Here is a 15710-nt window from a genome sequence, read left to right as displayed (position 1 = left end):
TATTTTTTGGCACCCCTGGTATGTGGGAAACAGTAAAAGCAGTCCTAATAGGGAAAATTATAGCAATACAGGCCTACCTCAAGAAACAAGAAAAACCTCAAATAAACATTCTAACTCTACACATAAAGGAACTACTGTGTTTCCCCGAAAATAAGAACTAGCCAGACAATCAGCTCAAAGTATCTTTGGAAACAAAAATTAATATAAGATCCAGTTTTATAGTAAAATAAGACTGGATCTTTAATATAATATATGTGATAATAATATAATACAATACAATACAATGTAATACAATACTGTCTTATATTAATTTTTGCTGCAAAAGACTCATTAGAGCTGATTGTCCAGCTAGGTTTTATTTTTAGGGAAACATGGTAGAAAAAGAAGAGCAAACAAAGCCCAAACTGAGTAGAATAAAAGAACTAATAAAGATCAAAGCACAAATAAATAAAATAGAGTTAAAAAAAATCCACAATATGAAAGATCAATGAAAAGAGCTGGTTCTTTGAAAAGATAAATAAAATTGATAAATCTTTAACCAGACTCATCAGGAACAAAAGAGAGAGGACCTAAATAATCAAAATCAGAAATGAAAGAGAAATGATAACTGACACTACAGAAACACAAAGAATTATAGGAAAATTCAATGAACAATTATATACCAACAAACTGGACAATCTGCAACAAATGGAGAAATTCCTAGAAACATGTACTCTTCCAAGACTGAATCAAGAAGAAACAGAATATCTGAACAGACCAATTACTACAGAGGAAAGCAAATCAGCAATCAAAAAACTCCCAAACAAAAGTCTTGAACTTTTGGTGAATTTCACCAAGCATTCAAAGAAGAATTAACACCTATTCTTCTCAAACTATTCCAAAAATTTAAGAGGAGGGAAAGCTCCCATGCTCATTTTACAGGGCCAGCATTACTCTGATTTCAAAACCAGGCAAAAATGTTACAAAAAAAAACAATTATAGGCCAATATCCCTGATAAAAATAAATGCAAAAATCCTCAACAAAATATTAGCAAACTGCAATCAGCAATATATTAAAAAGGTCATACAGCATGATCAAGTGAGATTTATTCCTGGGATGAAAAGTTGGTTCAATATCTACAAATCAATTAATGTGATACATCACACAAGAAAAATGAAGGATAAAAATCACATGGTCATAAGAATAGATAGAGAAAAAGCATTTAAACATATCTAGCATCCATTTACGATTAAAAAAAAAACAACCACTCAGCAACGGGGGAATAGAGAAAACATATCTCAACATAATAAAGGCCATATATGAAAATCCAACAGTTAATATCATACTCAATGATGAAAAGTTAAAAGATCAGGAAGAAGTGAAGGATGTCCACTTTCACCATTTTCATTCAACAAAGTATTGGCAATTCTATCCACAACAATTAGACAAGAACAAGAAATGAAAAGCATCTGAATTGGAAAGGATGAAGTAAAACTGCCATTACGTGCCAATGACATGACTCTCTATATAAGTAATCCTAAAGAGTCCAGCAAGAAACTATTAGAAATGATAAATGAATTCAAAAAATACCAGGATATAAAATTAATATTCAGAAATCAGTTGCATTTTATACACCAATAAGAAACTATCAGAAATAGAAATTAAGAAACAATTCCATTTACAGTTGCATAAAAAATAATACCAAGGAATAAATTTAACCAAGGAAGTAAAAGACCTATACTCAGAAAATTACAAGGCATTGAAGAAAATAATTGAAGAAGATATAAATAAATAGAAGCATGCACCGTGCTCATGGATAGAAAGAATTACCATGGTTAAAATGACCATATTATCCAAAGCAATCTATTGATGCAATACAATCCCGATCAAAATACCAACGGCGTATTTCACAGACCTAGATCAAATAACCTCAAATTTTATATGGGACAACAAAAGTCCCAAAAGAGCCACAGCGATTTTGAGAAAAAACAAAATTCGAGGTATCACTCTACCTAATATCAAACTATATTACAAAGCTTTAGTCATCAATATATTATGGTACTGACATTAAAAACAGACATGTAGCAAAATAGAACAGAATAGAGGGCCCAGAAATAAACTCAGACCTACACAGTCTATTAAACTTTGATAAACGTGGCAAGGATCAATGAGATGGGACAATTAAGTTTAAGAACTCATCCTAGAAAAAGTGCTACATACCTCACTGCTGAATATCACTATGGTCACCTTCAAAGTACTCCCGTTGGGAAGCTATGAAACAATACCAAGGTCTAGTCCACCCTTCAAAGCAATTTTGAAACTTTTTCTGGAATGGCCATCAGAGTTTTCGTTGTATTACGCTTGATGTCCTGAATGTCATCAAACGTCTTCCTTTCTTTTTTTTTTTAAGTTTATTCGGGTGACGATTGTTAGTGAAATTACATAGATTTCAGGTATACAATTCTGTATTACATCATCTATAAACGCCATTGTGTGTGCACCACCCAGTCAGTTCTCCTTCCATCACCTTATATTTGATGTCCCTTACCCTCATCACTCAATCCCCTCAGCCCTTACCCTCTGGTAACAACTAAACTATTGTCTGTGTCTATGAGTTTTTGTTTCTCATTTCTTTGTCTTGTTCTTTTGTTGTTGTTGGTTTATATACCACATATCAGTGAAATCATATGGTTCTCTACATTTTCTGTCTGACTTATTTCGCTTAGCATTATACTCTCAAGATCCATCCATGTTGTCACAAATTTTCCTATATCGTCTTTTCTGACCGCCGAATAGTATTCCATTGTGTATATATACCACAACTTCTTTATCCATTCATCTATCAAAGGATATTTTGGTTGTTTCCATGTCTTGGCTACCATACATCAAGCTGCAATGAACAATGGAGCACACGTGTATTTATGTATACATGTTTTCAGATTTTGTGGGTAGATACCCAGGAGAGGAATTGCTGGGTCATATGGTAATTCTATTCATAATTTTTTGAGGAACCTCGACACTGCCTTCCATAGCGCCTGCACCAGTCTGCCTTCTCACCAACAGTGTATGAGGGTTCCTTTTTCTCCACAGCCTCTCCAACACTTGTTACTATTTGTCTTGTTGATGATAGCCATTCTGACTGGGGTGAGGTGATATCTCATTGTGGTTTTTATTTGCATTTCTCTGATGATTAGTGATGTTGAGCATTTTTTCATATGTCTATTTGCTATTTGTATGTCCTCTTTGGAGAAATGTCTCTTCAGGTCCTCTGCCCATTTTTCAATTAGGTTGTTTGTTTTTTTCATTGTTGAGTTTCATGAGTTCCTTGTATGCTTTGTATATTAGGCGTTTATCGGAGGCACTGTTTGCAAAAATCTTCTCTCATTCAGTTGGTTCCCTCCTTATTTTGCCAATGGTTTCTTTTGTTGTGCAGAAGTTTTTAAGTTTCATAACCCCAATCGTTTATTTTAGCTTTTAATTCCCTTGCCTTTGACATCAAATTCATAAAATGCTCTTTGAACACAAGGTCCATAAGTTTAGTACCTATGTTTTCTTCTACGCAGTTTATTGTTTCAGGTCTTATGCTTAAGTCTTTGATATATTTTGAGATAATTTTGGTACATGGTGACAGACAGCAGTGCAGTTTCATTTTTTGTGCATGTGGCTATCCAATTCTCCCAGCACCATTTATTGAAGAGGCTGTCTTTTCTCCTTTGAATGTTTTTTGCTTCTTTGTCAAAAATTGTCTGTCCATACTTATGCGGTTTTATTTCTGGGTTCTCAATTATATTCCACTGGTCTATGTGTCTGCTTTTCTGCTAAAACCAAGCTGTTTTGATTATTGTAGCCCTGTAGTACAAGCTAAAGTCAGGGAGTGTGATACCCCCAGTATTGTTCTTTGTTCTTAAGATTGCTTAGGCTGTTCGGAGTCTTTTGGGGTTCCAAACAAATCTGATGAATTTTTGTTCTATTTTTTTAAAAAATGCCATTGGGATTTTGATGGGGATTGCATTAAATCTGTTTATTGCTTTGGGTAATATGGCCATTTTAACTATGTTGATTCTTCCAATTCATGAGCACCAAATATCTTTCCATTTTTTTGTGTCTTCTTCAATTTCTTTTAAAAATGTATTGCAGTTTTCAGCATATAGTTCTTTCACATCCTTGGTTAAGTTTATTCCTAGGCACTCTGTTTTTATTGCTGCCGTTGCAAAAGGAATTGTTTTTTTGTATTTCTTTTTCTGAGATTTCATTCTTAGTATGTAGGAATGCATAAGGCTTTTCTACCTTGATTTTGTAGCCAGCAACTTTACTGTATTAATTGTTTCTAATAGCTTTTTGGTGGAGTCTTCAGGGTTTTCTATATATGGCATCATGTTATCTGCAAAGAGTGAAAATTTAACTTCTTCATTTCCAATTTGAATGCCTTTTATTTCTTTCTCTTGCCTGATTGCTCTGGCAAGGACTTCCAACACTATGTTGAAAAGCAGGGATGATAAGCGACAAACCTGTCGTGTTCCTGAACGTAGAGTGAAAGGCTTTAGTTTTTCACCATTAATTATGAGACCAGCTGAGTGTTTGTCATATATGGCATTTAGTACGTTAAGGTATTTTCCTCCTATACCTATTTTATTAGGTGTTTTAATCATAAATGGATGTTGTATCTTGTCAAATGCTTTCTCTGCATCAATTGATATAATAATGTGATTTTTGTCCTTTATTTTGTTAATGTAATGTATCACACTGATGGATTTGCAGATGTTGAACCATCCTTGTGCTCCAGGGATGAACCCCACTTGGTCATGATGAATAATCTTTTTAATGCATTGTTGTATTCTATTTGCTAGAATTTTGTTTTGGGATTTTGCATCTGTATTCATCAAAGATATTGGTCTATAGTTTTCTTTGTGTTGTCCTTACGAGGTTTTCGTATCAGGATAATGTTGGCCTCATAAAATGAGTTAGGGAGTACTGACTCTTCTTCACCTTTTTGGAAGTGTTTGAGCAGGATTGGTATTAGATCCTGTTTGAAGGTTTGGTAGAATACATTAGTAATGACATCTGGTCCCGGACTTTTGCTTTTGGGAAGGTTTTGGATAATTGATTCAATTTCATTACCGGTGATCAGTCTGTTTAGATTTTCCAGTTCTTCATGGTTCAGCCTAGGAAGGCTACATGATTCTAAGAACTTGTCCATTTTTTCTAGGTTATTGAATTTGGTGGCATATAGTCCTTCATAGTATTTTTGGATGATCCTTTGTATTTCTGTGGCGTCAGTGTTGACTTTCCCCTTTTCCTTTCTGATTTTGTTAATTAGTGTCTTCTCTCTTTTTATCTTAGTGAGTCTAGCCTAGGGTTTGTCAATTTTGTTAATATTTTCAAAGAACCAGCTCTGTGTCACATTAATTTTTTCTATTGTCTTTTTGTTCTCTATTTCATTTAGTTCTGCTCTGATTTTTATTATTTCCATTCTTCTGCTGATCTTGGGTTTCATTTGTTCTTCTTTTTCTAGTTCTTTAAGGTGTAATGTGAGGTTATTTATATGAGATTTTTCTTGTTTCTTGAGATAGGCCTGTAATGACATAAATCTCCCTTTAGAACTGCTTTCACCTCATCCCAAAAATTTTGGTAGGATGTATTTTCATTGTCATTTGTTTCTATGTATCTTTTGATCTCTCCTCTAATGTCTTCTTTGATGCAGTCATTCTTTAAAAACATGTTGTTAATCTCCATGTATTTGTGTTTTTTCCTGCCTTCCTTTTGCAGTTGATATCCTATTTCAAAGCCCTGTGATCAGAGAATATGCTTGGTATGATTTCAATCTTCTTAAATTTGCTGAGGCTGATTTTATGTCTCAATATATGGTCTATCCTTGAGAATGTTCCATGTACACTAGAAAAAAAAAGTATAGTCTTATGTTTTAGGATGAAGTGCTCTATATTTGTCAATTACATTCATTTCATCTAATGTGTCATTTAGGGCTTCTCTTTTGTTATTTATTTTCTGTTCGGACGATCTATCCATAGCTGTCAATGATGTATTTAAGTCCCCTAGTATAATTGTGTTTTGATCAATTTCTCCCTTTCGTTCTGTTAGTAGTTGATTGGTATATTTCGGTGACCCCTGATTGGAGGCATAAATATTGATGACTGTTATGTCTTCTTGTTGTATAGTCCCCTTAACATTATGAAATGTCTATCTTTGTCTCTTGTTATCTTTTTCACCCTGAAGTCTGTTTCATCTGATATCAGTATGGATACACCTGATTTTCTCTGGATATCATTTGCTAGGAGTGTCAATTTCCACCCCTTCCCTTTGAGTCTATGCTTATCCTTGCAGCTGAGATGAGTCTCTTGGAGACAGCATGTGTTGGGTTTAGTTTTTTGATCCAATCTGCTACTCTGTGCCTTTTTGTTGTTGAGTTCAGTCCATTTACATTTAGGGTGAATATTGATATGTTAAGGTTTCCTGTCATTCTTTCTTTAGTTTTCTGGTAAGGCTCTGTCTCCATTTCTTTGCCTTTTTGTTGTTGTCTATTATTTCTGTGTGGTGGTATTCTGTGATGTTTCTCTCTGTTTCTTCTTTTATTACAGTATATATTTCAATTTTGGATTGTTTTTCATGGTTACCCTTCAGTTTATGTAAAAGAAAGTTTGATATTTAGAGTATTACATTTTCTTCATCATGTTTACTTTCTCCAGTCCAGTTCAGGCCTTTACTCTCCCCCGTTTTATGTTTTGGTTGCCACAAATGTCCCTGTTGATGGTGGTTGAATAGCCTCGTTTAGTATTTCTTGTAGTGCAGGTTGTGTAGTAGAAAATTCCTTCAGCTTCTTTATGTCTGGAAAGGTCTTATTCCTCCTTCATATCTAAAGGATACCTTTGCTGGATATATTATTCTTGGCTCATAATTTCTCTGTTTCAATAGGTTGAATATTTGGTTCTACTCCCTCCTGGCTTGTAGAGTTTCTGCTGAAAAATCTGATGCTAATCTAAGGGGCTTTCCTTTGCAGGTTACCATCTTCTTTTCCCTGGCTTCCTTGAGGATTCTTTTTTTTTGTTTTTGATTTTAGACAGCTTCAATACAATGTGCCTTGGAGAGGTCTGTTGGAGTTGAGGTAATTCGGTGTTCTATTTGTTTCTTAGATTCGTGGATTCATTTCTGTCCACAAGTTTGGGAAGTTCTCATTGACAATTCATTTGAATACATTCTCTGGTCCCTTCTGTCTTTCTTCTCCTTCTGGTATGCCAATTATTCTATATTGCTCTTTTTGATGGAGTCCGAAAGTTCTTTTAGAGTTTTTTTTCATTTCTTTGAAGTCTCACGTCTCTTTCTTCTTCTATACATGTCATTTCTAGGTTTCTATCTTCACTGGCACTGATTCTTTCCTCCATCTGGTCAACTCTACTACCTAAGATCGCTATTTCATTTTTAATTTCTTCTATTGAGTTCTTAATCTCCAGAAATTCTATTTGGTCCTTTTTCAAAATTTCAATCTCTTTCGTAAAATGCTCATGTTGTTCTTTGATTGTTTTTCTGAGTTCATTAAACTGCCTTTCTGTGTTTTCTTTCATCTCATTTTGTTTTTTCAGAACTGCAATCTTGCATTCTCTGTCATTTAAGTCACATATTTCCATATCGTTAAGTGCATTTTCTAGAGACTTTTCACTATCTTTCTGAGCTGTCTTGTTGCCTTGGTTATTCATGGTAATTAATGATTTATTATTTCTCCTCCTAGACATCTGCAGGAGTGGCTTCTGCAGCAGGTTGATAGGAAAATATCTTCCTTTTGTTTTCCAGTACTTGTTGGTAGAATGTTTTATTTTGTCTGCTACTGCAGCCTTTTTTTTTTCTGTCTCACACTGTAGTGCTATGTTTTCTCTGCACTATTCCAGCTTCTCACACAATGGGGGGGATTCCCTGGGAGACGGGATTCTCCTTGGTTAATAGTTCGCCTGGGTCACAGGGCGCAGTGTCTGTGTGGGTAGGTAGAGAACTTTTGAAGTTCCAAAACTCTTCCTGCACCAGATTCAGAGCTGGTATGTTTCAGCAGTTCTGTTTACTCCTGCAGGGATCTTCCCAGAGAGATGGGGCCAGAGGCGGGGTGAGTTGTGAGAGGTGGCTCAGAGCAATGGCAGCGACCACCACCACCACAGCCTGTCCTGCTTCCACAGCTTCCTCTTCTTTGCCAGAACTAGTTGGGCTGCAAATCTGTGTCTGCGGTCCACAGTTCTCAGAACAGCAAACATTCTGTTCTTTTGATCTGACAGTGGTACTTTATCACTTCTAGCACCGGGCAGTTGGGTGTGGGGTGAGCTCTGGGAGGGTAGGGAGGGGATGGCTAGTCTCAGTGCCTACATCTTGCAGTCTCTGCTGGGAAATGAGGGCTTTAACCACCGTTTTCAGCCTTCTTCCCTCAGTCTTTTCTTTGAGGTCTTTGCCGTGAGTGTTGGGTTCATGCATGTTATATGCTGCCCCCTCAGTCCTCTGGACCACAAGCGGAGCCCTAGCAGTCTGAGTTCTTACCTCTCCCACAGCCGTGGTAGTTGCGGGATGCAGTGTGCTCGGAGCACTGAGCTAGGTCTGCGTCCTTCGCCTGCGCGGCTCTGTCTCCGCACTTCTCCCTTCCCTGCTTCCCCACTGGCGCGATTCTCCCACCTTTAGGTGAATTCAGCAGTGATACTCTTCGTCTTGCCTGTCTGCTGTGCAGGGAGCCCTTTATGGAGTTACAGTTCTTCCATTTATTATAAATTCCAGGGGAAATTTACAGAGGCTCACCTCACGCTGCCATTTTGATGACGTCTCATGTCTTCCTTTCAATATTTCCTTTATCTTCAGGTAAAGAAATCAGTTATAAATGAGAAACAAAAACTCATAGACACAGACAGTAATTTAGTGGTTACCAGAGGGTAAGGGGGTGGGGAATGGGTGATGAGGGTAAGGGGGATCATATATATGGTGATGGAAGGAGAACTGACTCTGGGTGGTGAACACACAATGGGATTTATAGATGATATAATACAGAATTGTACACCTGAAATCTATGTAAGTTTACTAACAATTGTCACCCCAATAAATTTAATTAATTAAAAAAAAGAAATCAGTTATTGGGTGCCAGATCAGGTGAGTAGGGAGTGGGTTCCAATACAGCTATTTGTTTACTGTCGAAAAACTCCCGTATATGCAGTGCCGTGTGAGCTGGTGCCTTGTTGTGATGGAAGAGCAATGAATTGTTGGCAAAAACTTCAGCTCATCTTACTTTTTCATACAGCCTTTTCAGCACTTTCACATAGTAGACTTGGTTAACTTTTTTTTTCCAGTTAGTACAAATTCATAACAATACCTCCATTTAAAAAAAGAAAAAGGTTGGGAACATCATTGCAACATGTTCGTGAACTGAATTGTCAGACCTTGTATATTGCAAAATGATTACCATAATAAGTTTAGTTAACATCCATAACCACACATTTACATTTTTTTGTGTTTCTATGATGATAACTTCAAGATTACTGTAGTATATATTTGAGAACTGCAGATACCTTTTTGAGATAGGGATTTTGTTTCCTTTCGATATATATCCAGAAGTGGAATTGATGGACCATGTGGTAGTTCTATTTTTAATTTCTTAAGGAATGCTTATATTGTTTTCCATAGTGGCTTCACCAATTTACATTCTCACTAATGGTGTACAAGGGTTCCCTTATCTCCATGTTCTCACCAACACTTGTTATTACTTGTCGTTTTGATAATAGCCATTCTAATAGGTGTGAGGTAATATCTCACTATGATTTAATTTGCATTTCTCTGATTCCTAGTGGTGTTAAGCACCTTTTTCATGTACCTGTTAGCCATTTGTATGCCTTATTTTTCAAAAAATGTCTATTATGTTCTTCTGCCAATATGTTATCTGACATTTTTTTTCCAAATGAGTTGCATGTGCTCTTTATATATTTTGGATATTAACCCCTTATTAGATATATGGTTGGTATTCTTTAGGTTACCTTTTTTTCTTTCTTTCTTTCTTTTTTTTTTTTTTGATAGTTTTCTTTGCTGTACAAAAGTTTTTTAGTTTTATGTAGCCCCACTTACTTATTTTTGCTTTTGGTGTCAAATCAAAAAAATCATTACCAAAAGCTATGTCAAGGAGCTTTCTTCTTACAGCTTCTTCTAGTAGTTTTATGGTGTCCAGTCTCTTATTCAAATTTGGGTTTTTTCCATTAGTGTTTTATGTGCCTATGATTCCATTTGTGCTTTATAACCTGCTATAATAGCTAGCTTTTTAACTGTTTCTAAATCATCACTCTCAGAGAATAAAAATAAATAAAGTCAAAGGCACTTTCTCCTTCAGGGGCTTTAGATTTTGACGTAGATTTAAATTTAGTGAGTTTCAGTCACTCCATTTAGATGATCATGTGGGATCATACAAACACTGAATTGTTGGTTTAACTTCTCTTCCTTTCTCAAACTTTATGGTAAAGAGACTAATCTCTGTATTGGGACTGACTGATATAAGTTCAGTTTTGCTCAGAATTGCTGGTAAGGAACACGTAAGGCCAGTCCAAAAATAACTGAACAAGTTTCTCATGTAAGTGCCATGACTCACAACTAAGACACTGGCTATTAATCCTGGAGTGCCAATGTCTGTATTAAACTTGGAGGCACAGATTTTTTCCTAAAGTGAATATCTCTGCCAAAGAGTTTCCAGACAGTTGCTTGGAGTTCCTGAGGAAAACTGTATGTATTGTACCTGCTTCCTTCAGGATCAGTTGACAAAGTAATTCAAAAAGGTATTTTCCATCCACCTTCACCTGATCTAAGTTCTCTCCTCCAGATGCTGTGAACACAGGGCATTCTTCCCCAGCCACTGCCCTTAGCTCACTCTGCTCCCTGCCTTCTACAACCCCATATTTTCTTTCTTGGAGTCTTGAAGCATACTTTCCTGTTATAACTTTGCAAAATCTGCTCTTCTCCAAAATCCCATGCATAGTCTGCTTTGTCCTCATGAGATCACTGGAGAAAACATGAGTTAACTTCACATTAGTAACAAAGATACCAGAAACAGCTTCTTGTTTAAATTCAGTTTCTGAAAACGGTTCATCTAATCTTTGACCTTGAAGTATTTTCTCCTTGTTCAATCTTGTTTTTTCAAGCTGGAAAACTGTCAGAGTGAAGTGTGTCACCTTCCTGGTACTCAGAGGGAGGGGAAGCAATGGCCACAGCTTGGCTGGTGTTCCCTGCATGGCACCCACAACTTCTTACATTCAAGCCTTCAATACACTTTGAGTTGATTTTTGAGTATGGTGTAAGGTGGGGTTCCAGCGTCATTTTTTTTTCATGTGGCTACCCAGTTTTTCCATCACTGTTTATTAAAGAGACACAGCTTCCTCTCAGTCTGTTCTTGCAAACAAATAAATTGCACTTTTACCAGGTACTAACTTTAAATTGCTGAAGTTTGCATATGCAAAATTGAGGTCATATTCTGGTGTATTGGCTACTGGAATTTTTATCTGCGGATGACCAGTGACCATTTTAGTTAACTATTAATAGAGCAGCTGCCACCCAGCCAGGAGTCATGATTCTGTATTTAGTTTTCTTTCCAACAAAAGCACTATTTAGCATATGAGAATATCATTAGGACCCCAGGACTCTACTTGGAAACACTGTTGCTCAGAAAGGACATTCTAAGTCAAACAGTCAAAGTAAACAGTCAAAGTTCAATAATCAGTTAAGGGGTCTTTTATGTTTGTCTGTTTTTTGGTTTTTTTGAAATTAGGGTGACATTCATGGAAGTTGAAAGGCCAACAGGCAAACAAATCTCATATATTACCCACAGTATCTACATCTATCAGAAATTTGTCTAAAAAATGAGAAACTGTGAATATTGTATGAACAATGTTTAGTATTATGAACAATGTAGAAAGTTTTCATACTGATTATTTTTACAACTGTTCTATCATCACTGACCATTTAGTCAATATGCATTCCAATATATAATGGAATAATATGTTGAGTCAATACTTTAAATTGCTCAAATTAAACTAACAGCTTTGAAACACTGAAAATAAATAGAGGCTTGATTACAAGTTTATGGAATATTTATCATGAGCCATTATGGCATCTTCAAGATACTTGTTTTCTTCTTTTATTTTTACTGTCTAGGATTCTGCTCCATGGCAATAGAAAGTAAAATACTGTCACTGAGTTGTTAATAGGGGAAGAATTTTGACTACTTTCTAAAAATAAAGCAGGGAAGAAAAGATTAAGAGAAGAAATGACTATGATTGTTTTTATAAAGTGACCACTGTGTTCCTAATGATAAGTACAGCTCAGATGTTTATGTTTTACAATGTAGAGGCAATTTCCTTTAACTCTAATACAATGTATCTATTATTTCTATGAGGCTGATTATTTTAGATTATGAGCAGGCACTTTATTTCTTTGTGTTGTTTTCTGAAGGCGTTAACTACCATATGTCCACCATATCAGCATAAGAAGAATAGATTAAATCTTGAACTGCACACTTTGCCAGCTGAAGCCGTACTCCTATGCTTTCTTCCATGAGTACACCAGACACATTTATCAACTCTACCATAGTCACACAAGGAAGAATATTGTATCAGTTTTCTATTATTATGTAATACATTACCACAAGTTTAGATTTCTTTGTGGGAAGTTGATAGAAGATGTATACATAAGCTCTGGAATGTGGTCTTGAGCAAGACTATAATCAATCTTTTAACTTCATCATTAGAAATTTCGGATAAAATCTATGTTCAGAGTTTTCTGAGGATTAAATGAGATAGCATGCTAAGACTTGGTGCATTTCATGGAATATTGTAATAGCTCAATAAGTATTATTTATCTTTCTTCCCTCCTTACCTGTTAAGGTTGGGAGACAACTGCACTGGTACTAACACTTCTAGTACACACTTTCAAGATCATCATGTCTGGAGTATTGACCAAAGAATTAAATTCAATACGTGTGTGTGTGTGTGTGTGTGTGTGTGTGTGTGTATTTTTAAATACTAGATCATGAGCAGCCATGGTCTCAATAAACAATCAAGTTTCAATAAAAAATGGGCAAAGAAACTGAACAGACAATTTTTCAAAGAAAATATACAAATGGCCAACATGTACATTAAAGTGTGCTCAACATCACTAATCATCAGCGAAATGCAAATCAAAACCACAGTGAGATATCACCTCACTCCTGTCAGAATGTCTATAAAAAAGGCAAGAGATAACAAGTCTTAGTGAGGATGTGGAAAAAAGATAACTCTTGTTCACTGTTGGTGGGAATGTAAATTGGTAGAGCCACTATGGAAAACAGTATGGGGGCTCCTCAAGAAATTAAAAACAGAACTCCTATATATGATCCAGCAATTCACCTTCTGGGTATTTATCTGAAGAGAATAAAATCACTATCTAGAAGAGATACATGCACCCCATGTTCATTGCAGCATTATTTACAAGAGCCAAGAAATGGAAACAACCTAAGTGTCCACCAAAAGATGAATGGATAAAGAAAATGTGTTATATATATATATATATATATATATATATATATATATATATATATATATATATATATTTTTTTTTTTTTTTTTTCATGAAAACAAAGATAATCATGCCATTTGCCACAATATGGATGGACCTTGATGGTCTTATGCTAAGTGAAATATGTCAGGCAGAGAAAGACAAATACTATAGGATCTCATTTATATGTGGAATCTAAAACAAACAAGCAAACAAACTCATCAAACTCAAAGATAGTGGTTGCTAGAGGTGGGGTGGTTGGGGGGTGGATTTGAAATGAGTGGTGGTGGTCAAAATGTACAAACTTACAGTCATAAGATAAATATGTCCTGGAGATGTAATGTACGGCATGGTGACTATAGTTAACAATACTGCATTGTATGTTTGAGAGTTGCCAAGAAAATAGATCTTGAAAATTTTCATCAGAAGCAAAAAATGTAACTGTGTGGTGATAGATATTAATTAAAGTTATTGTGGTAATCATTTTGCAATACAGACATATAGCAAATCACTTTATTGTGTACCTTTAAAAATACAATGCTATATATCAATTCTATCTAAATAAAACGGGAAAGATAATTGAATGTAAAAAAATAAAATACAACATTTTAGATTTAAAAATAAACAATGAGTCAATTCATAAAGAAAAGCACATCTTCACATTACACTTTTCAAAATAGGCGTGGAAACAAACTATGAAGCAAGCTTTGAGATATCAATATGAGGTAATTAGACAGTATTGCTTTTGTCTTCATTTAGGATATACTGGTAAACATAATGTTTAAGGGATTTTATTTTTGTTTTGATTGTGTCTCTTTTGTGTTACTTAATTGGTCACTATGGATGAAATCTGCTCAAACAAGTAACTTTTAATTAATCTACCATTTTACATGGCCATTAATTCCAAATACTGTCCGTTTTGTATAATAGGACATTACCTACTTGCTTCTAATTTACTGTGGAAATCATTCTTTGTTAGGGACACAAGGAGCTGTGCTATTTCATCAGTTCTTAAGTCGTACAATGTCCAGTCTGCATAGATGGCTCATTAAGCTTTGTAGAAAAAATACTTCTTTTGTTCTTGTCAAGAGGTAGGTGGGAAATTCAACTATGGTTTTTCGCCCATTATTTCATCTTTCTCTGATCTTTCTAGGTTTTTGAATCAAATAATGCTTCATAAGCAAGTATTACATAAAAATTCATCTCTAACTGCTCTCAGAAAAGGTTACTATTGACTAGTCATCTCATTAGTGAATTCTGCTTAGCTCTCTCGTGTTCTAAGTGATATATACCATTTTTGGTTTCAGAGTTATTCACCAAAATGTTTTAATAGATTTTCTTTTTCAGGCTTAAGATTTTTAGAGTATTAAAAGGTTTTGTTGGTGAAAAGATTAGAGGTAAACTGTCCCAGTTCTTTGATCTTTGAACACACAGATGCTGGCTGCTTACCTAAGAGTGGTCAGTCACAACTTAAATAGTGCTTTTATATCCAATATTATATATGAAGTTAGAGACATGTTGTTGAGGCAGTTATTAGTTTTCTGCCCATTCTGCAAATGAGGAAATTAAGACATAGTACAAGACAAATAACTTCTTAAAGGTCAAAGAATATATAGCACGGAACTGGAATATGAACTACAGTTTTCTGACTCAAAAATCTTGTACTCGCTATTATATCTTGCTATCTCCCTCAAAAGTTTTGGCTCTGAATTTTTATTGTTACGTTTATCAGACTCTACTCAATCAGGTAGACAGTTTAGGATCCTACAAATGATAAATTAAAACAAGATTTCCCTGTTAATATAACTGAATTCCCCCATTTACATATGGGGAGAAGAAAAATAGCAGAGTTTAGGAAATTTGATTAAGGATAAAATTGAATATGTAAAAATGGATTTCCAGTCAAGATGCAGAATAGGTAAATGCCGTGCTTGCCTCTTCTCATGAGCACATCAAAATTACAACTAAACAAAAAAAAACAACCATCATTGAGAATCACTTGAAGTCTAGCTGAACTGAAGTCCTAAAACTAAGGAAATAAACAAGGAGCCATCTTTAGACTGACAGGAGGGACAGGTACAGGGAACAGGCTGGTGCCACATCCGCACGTGATGGGTGAATATCAGGAGGGATATCTCAGGTTTGGAGCTGCCCCCAGAAGGGCAAAGGGTCCAAACCCCACACCAAGCTCCCC

General features: G+C 35.4%; 1 pseudogene across 1 annotated transcript; it reads right to left on the bottom strand.

Annotated features, from left to right (window-relative positions):
* Window positions 1-10357: 10357 nt before the first annotated feature.
* LOC308495031 (fructose-2,6-bisphosphatase TIGAR-like) lies at window positions 10358-11220 on the bottom strand (annotated as a pseudogene). Its single transcript has one exon. The product of its transcript is annotated as a fructose-2,6-bisphosphatase TIGAR-like (transcript).
* Between the last annotated feature and the right edge of the window lie 4490 nt (window positions 11221-15710).

This window comes from Rhinolophus hipposideros (genome assembly GCF_964194185.1).
Source record: "Rhinolophus hipposideros genome assembly, chromosome: X".
Taxonomy (NCBI): Eukaryota; Metazoa; Chordata; class Mammalia; order Chiroptera; family Rhinolophidae; genus Rhinolophus; species Rhinolophus hipposideros.
The sequence above is the reverse complement of the archived record's forward strand: the minus strand, read 5'-3'. Positions and strand labels throughout refer to the sequence as shown.